We start from the raw sequence: 7638 nt of genomic DNA on the forward strand, positions 1-7638 counted from the left end.
GGCCGAGCCTTCCACCCTTTACCAAGTATATAGATGCATTAATTAAATAAGAGATATTGTGATATCCCAAAATATCCATGTTCCAACATGGAACCAACTTCATCCTCATCTGCAACTAGCAACGCTATAAGAAGGGCTGAGCAAAAGCGGTAACTTAGCCAAACAACGGTTTGCTAGAAAAAGATGGTTAGAGGCTTGACATGACAATATGGGAGGCATGATAAACACACTACATCATGCACCAGAATTCCCTACCGACGTCTGTTGAAAAAAGTCACTATTGCCGACCCACAGTCTGGCACGAAAATTTCTAACAGACAGTGGGTCGGGAAACCTGCATACACCGACCTGCAGTCGGTCGGGAATACTGTAGCATATACCATCTAACGATCGGTCGGGGATTCTGTTATGGCCTATGGAATGTCGGTCGGTAAATCACCCCCACCAACTTTCGGACGCTAAATGGGCATCGCCCGCGAATAGCTAAAAAAAGTAGCGCCAAACCGGTCCAACCCGCGAATTTTCCACCCTCAAAATCACAAGGATGCTGCCGCCCTTCGTTCCCCACCCACAAAATCCCTAGCTTTCCTGTTGTTCCCCACCCACGCCGCCGCCCCACGCCGGCCAATCCCCATGCCTCCCACCACCGCCCCATGTCGTCAGGGGCTACCGCCGGTCTATCCCACTGTCACCCCATGCCGCCCTGCCTCTGCATCACCATCCCACGCCGCCCTGCCTCTGTAGCACCGCCCCACACGCTGCCCCGTCCCCACAGCGCCGCCCAATTCCGACATGCCTCTCCACCGTCGGCTCCACACCCTCGGGCTCTCTCTCCGGTTGGCCGCCTCTCTCCAACCTCCCTGGCCCAACCCCCCATCTCCATCATCCAGCTCATGAAGACACACGCAGTGGCGGTGGCGGCGAAGATTTGGATCTGGGCCGCGTGCGGCTGGGCAAGGACATCCCTCTCTGTCTTTGGCTGGGCAAGGGCATCGATGCGGCTGAGGTACAACTCCTTCCTTGCCGCATCAATTTTTTTGTACAAAGTTTGTTAAGAGATGAACTTGGAGTGAAGGAGTTCGCCGTGGTTTTTGGGTGGAAGACTCTGTTATTTGCCCCGTCAGTACTCTGTTGGTAGACACTGTTTATGTAGATTCAATTTTTTTTACAGTACCGAGTTATGTTAGATGGAAATAGATTTATTTTTTATTACAATACTGAGTTATGTTGGCATCCTACAGCTTCTTTGTCAAAAATTGTGAAAATAACTAGGTTCTCTTGAAAACGAAGCTTCTTTGTAGCACCAATGGATGTGTTTCTAGTGTCTGTGTTGCTCCAGCTGATCACATTTATTGGCTGAATTCGTGAGAATGGCGCGTAAGCATACTGCCATCCAACTGCCCAAATACTTGCTTAACTTTTTCTTACTGAAATCTTCACCATGTCAAATTTCCTTCAATGCCAAGTTCAAATATTGTGAGGAAACATTTATGGTATAATAATCACTGCTGCTATTGAAACGATGCATTTGACCTGACTAAAAAGCGGCAAGATGTCATCCATGAGGTGGGGTAATATAACTGGTGGCTCAAACTTACTTTTATAACTAAGGGCCAAACAATGGATTGAAATAGAATGTAGCACAAGACTCGTTGTTCTCTTTGTACATGTGACCTGACTTTTATCTCTCATTTTTTCTACAGGTAGAACAGAGGACAGATGCTGGTAACGTTGAGCCAACAAAGAGAAGTAGCAGAATATTTGCTATGCCACTGTAGTGCATAAGGTGTGTGGAGTGTCCAGTGTTTATTTTTCTTTTAGTATATTGTTTCTTGATGTAGTACCTCATAAGTCTTGTGTACCATCCTCTAATGTTTTGTACAGCAGTAGATGATTGAGTACTATATTTGTCGATCAGTAGATGGTCTATGGTCATGGTTGATTGCTTGCTTCATTGATTGAAGATTCATATTTTGATCCATGCTGCCTCTAATGTGTTTGAGGACTAAGATTCATATTAAGTGTCATTTTATAATGCTATGACTAATGGTAACTAAACGTGATTGCTCATCATCTCTGCTAATTTTCCCTAAGTTTTCAATTTTCTAGTTTATATGGGCTATAATTTTACTTTATCGGTATTCAGTTTTATTAAGTCTTTTAATTTGTCTAGCACTTCGGTTTATTTTTCTTAAATTTTTTAGTTTCTTCGATCTAGCTATTTTCTTTCATTTTCGCTTTGCCGAGTTTCTCCTTTTGAGTTTCTTAGTCATATATCTCACTCCCATTCATAGCTACAGTGAGTTGTTCTTTTTCCCATAGGCAGCGTGCTGATGTTGCTTCATTACTTCTCCATAGAGCATGGGGAGCTTTTATCGTTCTTGGATTTCATAAAATAGAAGAGATGACAGAAATGGGGTGGGAGGTATGTGGAAACAGAGCTTCTTACTTGTGGCAGTAGACGACTAGGCAGTTCATGCAGGTCAGCCCTCAACACCTGACTCCCTTGATCGGTGTCTTCCTCTTCTCCACTCATCTATAGAAGTGAGCCCAACAAATACTATTTTTGGCTGAGGCTAGAATCGTGCACCGGAGCATAAAACGTTTAGTTGTTAAACATGTTTCTGTAACAAGTGAGCTATCCATCCTGACCATGTAGGAGTAACACATTAACTGCTGGGTGGTGCTTTCAGGCTCTGGAAACATGATGTCTCTGTACTCTGGTATGGGATGGTGCGCTTTTAATGACGAAAAGAATGGCACGCACTCCAAATATCTTCCTAGAAAGTGGATTAACTGAAGAAGAATCTACTACAGGTATTAAACAGAGTCCACACCGGGTGTTAGCTTTGCACAGTTACAATTTGTGCTCGTGTTTTTCAGTGTGAATCACCTGTATTGATATTCTTGCTGAAATTTCAGTCAATCTTAATTGACTCCTGCATACATTAACAGCTACCAAGTTCATTAATAAATATGTAGTTCTACAAACAGCCTGGGATTAATAAATATGTTGACCTGATTTTTTAGTTGCAGAAGTTGTTGCCAAAAAGTCTAATGGCAAAGTAAAATGGAACCTATTTAGCTTTGTTGTTCATTTTTATGTCCTAGTGCAACTTGAGAGAACAAGCAATATTAAGTGACCTTGCTATTTACTTCTGACTGGCATACATGACTACATGTAGTTCACCAAAACAATCTTCAGTTTTCCTATTATTTTTGTGATACAAAAGGAATACTTGTATACTTCATAATGTTCCCTTGTTAAATCATATCGTAACATCATGTTCTATTATTTCCCAGAAGTAAGATCTGGTTACAATCAATCTGAAAGGCAAAATGAATTCTGTGTGTGGGGAACAACATAGCAGGTGAATCTTATCTGAACAGGGACGTCTTCCTCATCCTGCCACTTAGGTAATTTCTGTCACTTAGCTAGAACTGTTTGCTTACATTCATCTATTGATTGAAGAAATTAGAACGTACCGCTAAAATGATTAATATGTATGGATTCTCTTTGATAAATATATGGTAGCGACAATGTCCAAAGATTCATGCAAAACATTCACTCAACAATAGCCTTTTTATTTTTTTGGTGGGGAGACAAGAAGAACTAATAAAATCATTTTTAGTGATAATGTCCGACTTTTGTAATTTTCAGCAAGCGAAAGAGAAGTACAGTTACCCACTTTTAGATTTTATGCTTCAGCCTTATAGCATTGCTGTAGTATATGAATATTATATTTGCATGTTTGTATTAATTATATGAAAATTTTAGAGATGAACAGAACGATGCTACTCTCAAATCATATAGCAAAAACTACATGTGTAGTTTCCCATAGAGTAATAATTGTCATATATACAACTAGGTTTAGATCATCCAATAGAGTTAGGGTCAGGTTCAAGCTGTGTTACATAGCAACTTGTAAGAAATGCAAAACCTTCATCTTAGGACGCATTTTGTTAATATGTGCTTTGATGGACTGAACAGGATCACTTGCGTATCTCTGAACTGAGAATACAATCGAGTTTCTAATCCTACTAACATATAACATACATGGTTTCCCTGGGAGGTAATAGTTTTGCATTCACGCCTGTACAAGTAGGGTGGCCATTACAGATGACCTGAATTGTGCAAATTTACGACCTTAAGTAGCAACTAGTAGATGCTTAATGATTGATTGCCAGCTCGCTTTCTTCTGTAGTGAGTTTAGCTAAAGTATTGAGCTGATGTATTTCGTTGTGCAGATTGAGCTGATGCTTTGTTTTGTTTCTGCCATTGACTATGAATGCATGAATTTACTGAATGATTATTTACCCTTTGTAGGAAAGACATACAAGACGAGGAAGGAACTATGGAGATAGTTTGCGTCAACTAGATAGTTTGTGTAAGGTGCAAAATAATGCACCATTTGGCTATCATTTTGTAAGCCTTTATGTTGTATTGTCAACTGGATATTTTGTACAAAATCAATGACATGCATCTATTATTGTATCTTGATTGATATTGTGTTGGATGTTATTGTAATGAGATATTTTATGTGACTTTATTAACATTCTGTTAGTAAGGCAAACGTGGGAGGGTAATTATTGTTTTGTTTAGCTAAAGAAAATGCTGACAATCCGTTGGTCGGCAAAAGGAAATGTCATCTGATTCTTGGTCGGCAAAGAACCATGCACTACTAACAAATTGTTGGTCGGCAAAGAAACACCATCAGGGCGTTGGTCGGGAAAGGTTTACCATGAGACCATCTGTCGGGAAAGGTTCATGACAGTGCCGTCTGAAAGTCGGTCGGCAATGCTTGAAATAGTCGTCGGCATGTCGGTCGGCAAACATATGTTGGTCGGGAAAGGGCTTAACCGTCTGGACTTTCCCCAGCAAATAGGGTCGGTCGGCAATAGTCATTCCTGACCGACTGTCTGTTGGTGGAAGCTGTTTTCCCGATCAACTTGTTTGTTAGGGATGCAGTGCTGTGGTGTAGTGAGTACAAGTGGTAGGTAGCGCAAGCATAGCGATAGAGCGAACAACTAGCAAAGCAAAGATAGAAGTGATATCAAGGGTATGGTCATCTTGCCTGCAAAGTTCTCAGAGTTGTCGAAAACTTGATCCTCGTAAGCGTACTCAACAGGTTCCTCATTCACGAACTCGTCTCCCGGCTCTACCCAAAGCAAGAACACAAGCAACGGAACAACAATCAATCACGGTGCAATGCACAAGCAACATGATGCAAGACATGACATGGAATGCAAGATATGATGTGCAATGCATATGAGTACTCCGGAAGGAAAAAGGTTGGACAAGGCATCAACTTGGCAAACCAAGTATACCGCTGGATAGATGAGTTGATTTCGGTCGAAATCGATATAAGGATCGCCGGAAACAGATACACGGTTTGCAAATAACAAGCAAGACAAGATATGATGCAAACTGCTAAAACAGCAACATGGCCACTTGGATGCAAAGTATAAATATGCTACAGCACCCAAACATGTGAACAAAATGCATGGCATTGATGTACAGAATATGCTCTACAAAGCATGAACACTGAGCTAAAGCTATAAACCACTAGATCATGACTAAAACAGCATGGCAATAATGCAAAAGATAACAGTTTTACAGACATGAAAATGCTAGACATAGCAGAAACAGATTCAACATGGCATCTTTACAAGCTTGATTAACTCACTACAAGGCATGTCATGGCATGGAACAAATTCTAGCATGAAGTAGACATGAAAAAGAAGTTATCCATGTGCAAAGCAACCTCATGGCATGTTTGAATTAAATCACACAAAAATGACAAAACAGCATCATGATGTAAAATGACATGTTTATGAACTTGCTCAAATGCAGAAACTAATGCCACCACTGGATTGGGGGGACTTTTCTACCCCAAAAACATATATATAATATGTGGGGGTTACTGTAGGAAAATCATCACAAGTGCAATAAGTTAAAAACTGCCCTAAATGGAATATGACAGAAATGGCATTTTCCTTATTTGGAAACATCCAGAAATGGACTTGCCTGAAATGGAAATGGCATCTTTCCAGAAAATGGAAATTCGCTGGGGTGTAAAAGAAAAAGGAAAACAGGGGTTTATTGGGGGATGGCCAGTGGGCCTAGGTGCGTGTGTGACTGACCAAAGGGGTCTACCTGTGAGCGTCACGAAAGAAAATAAAAGCCAAAAGGTAGCGTGCCTAGGATTCGAACCCGCGACCTCCTGCATCAGAGGGCGCGGGAGCAACCAGTGGGCTACAAGCCCCGCTTGTGATCAAGAAGGGGTGCATCACCCCGCCATGAACGCGCAGCAGAGTTCCAGCGTCGACGGCAAGCAACGGCGGCGACTTCTGCAGCTGCAGAGCACCCGCGGGCCTGCGGAATGGGGGTAAGGTCGCGCGCGTGCAAGCGGAGCAGCAAAGGAATGTGCGCGTGCGGGCCCTCCCGAGGACGAGCTCGTGCTCGCCTCGGTGGTTAAGGCATGGGGCTAAGCGAGGCCTGGTGCTCGCGCGGGGATGCTGCACTGCGGGAGCGGTTGCGTGGGCGAGGCCAGCGCAGCGAGGAGAACGCGGCTAGGATAGAACCGGAGCGCGGGGACGCGTGGGTGCGCTACAGCGAAGATACGCACGACATAATCTTCAGGCTTCGCCGGAGCACTACGAACACGGCAAAGACACGGATCGGGCGAGTCCTACGGGTGCCTACATGCCATGGAATGGATGGGATAGGGAGGTGCGTTACCCAGCTCACCCTAGGACACAACGGGGTCGACGGAGATGAGCCTGCGGTGACGCGGACGAGCTCTGAACCTGGCGGGGCTGCTGTCCGCGAAGCAGGGGAGGAAGAGGACGACGGGGAGGTAGCCGGACTTGGCGATCCCAGGCGAGGAAGAGGACGACGGGGACGTAGTCGACGTCGTGGAGGAAGACGGACGTGCTTGGCGAGGCGGAGGTGGCCGGAGTGCACGCCGGCGACGTGGACGTGCTCTCAGGCGTGCTCGGGAAGCGGCAGAAGCGACGGATCTAGGGGAGTTTTCTGCCCTGGCGGCGGCGGAGGATGGAGAGGGAAACCCTAGGGGCTAGGTGCGGACGCCGAGAGGGGGCTTAATTAGGCGCGGCGCGGCTAGCTGGCTCACCACCGTGGCCATGGCACGGCGAAAAGCAGAGGAAGAGGAAGGAGAAAAGGAGGCGGGTGTGGCTGCCGCTCTCGCTAACGCGGGGGACCCGCGTGTCCACGTGGTTCGAGTGAGAGAGAGGGGTGTGCGGCGCTCGGGTGAGAAAGGGGGGAAGCAACGTGCGCGCGGGCTGGCTGCTGCGCTGCTGCTGGGCCAGCTGGCTAGGTTGGGAGGCCGACGCCCAGGTGGGTTGCTGCTGCCTTTGCTCTTTCCTTTCCCTTTTTCTCAAAGAGAAAAACAAAGAGAAAAGCACAGGGGGCTAGAAGAGGAATTTGGGAGAGATGAGAATATCCTCATGCTCCTGGAATTATGCAATATTTGAATAAATTGGTTTGAGAATTTTTAAAGGTAGAAAAATAAATCAAGTTTGAATAAAATTCAAACTTGAGCCATTTTAAAACCTAACCAAATGAACTCCAAAGTATGTGAAGCTTGGCACAGAGGTTTAGGACAAGATGCTTGA

At 44.7% G+C, this 7638-nt stretch overlaps 1 long non-coding RNA gene across 4 annotated transcripts; it reads left to right on the top strand.

Moving 5' to 3' along the window:
* The first annotated feature begins 494 nt into the window (after nt 1–494).
* LOC109782147 (uncharacterized) lies at nt 495–4550 on the top strand. Of its 4 annotated transcripts, none has more exons than XR_002237456.4 (6): nt 495–1006; nt 1704–1786; nt 2323–2482; nt 2694–2817; nt 3304–3417; nt 4328–4550. It is a non-coding gene; the product is annotated as an uncharacterized lncRNA (long non-coding RNA). The 4 variants fall into 4 exon arrangements; XR_005770654.3 differs by having other exon boundaries at nt 2327–2482; XR_005770655.3 differs by having other exon boundaries at nt 2359–2544.
* The last annotated feature ends 3088 nt before the right edge of the window (nt 4551–7638 follow it).

This window comes from Aegilops tauschii, chromosome 2, assembly GCF_002575655.3.
Source record: "Aegilops tauschii subsp. strangulata cultivar AL8/78 chromosome 2, Aet v6.0, whole genome shotgun sequence".
NCBI classification, from domain to species: Eukaryota; Viridiplantae; Streptophyta; class Magnoliopsida; order Poales; family Poaceae; genus Aegilops; species Aegilops tauschii.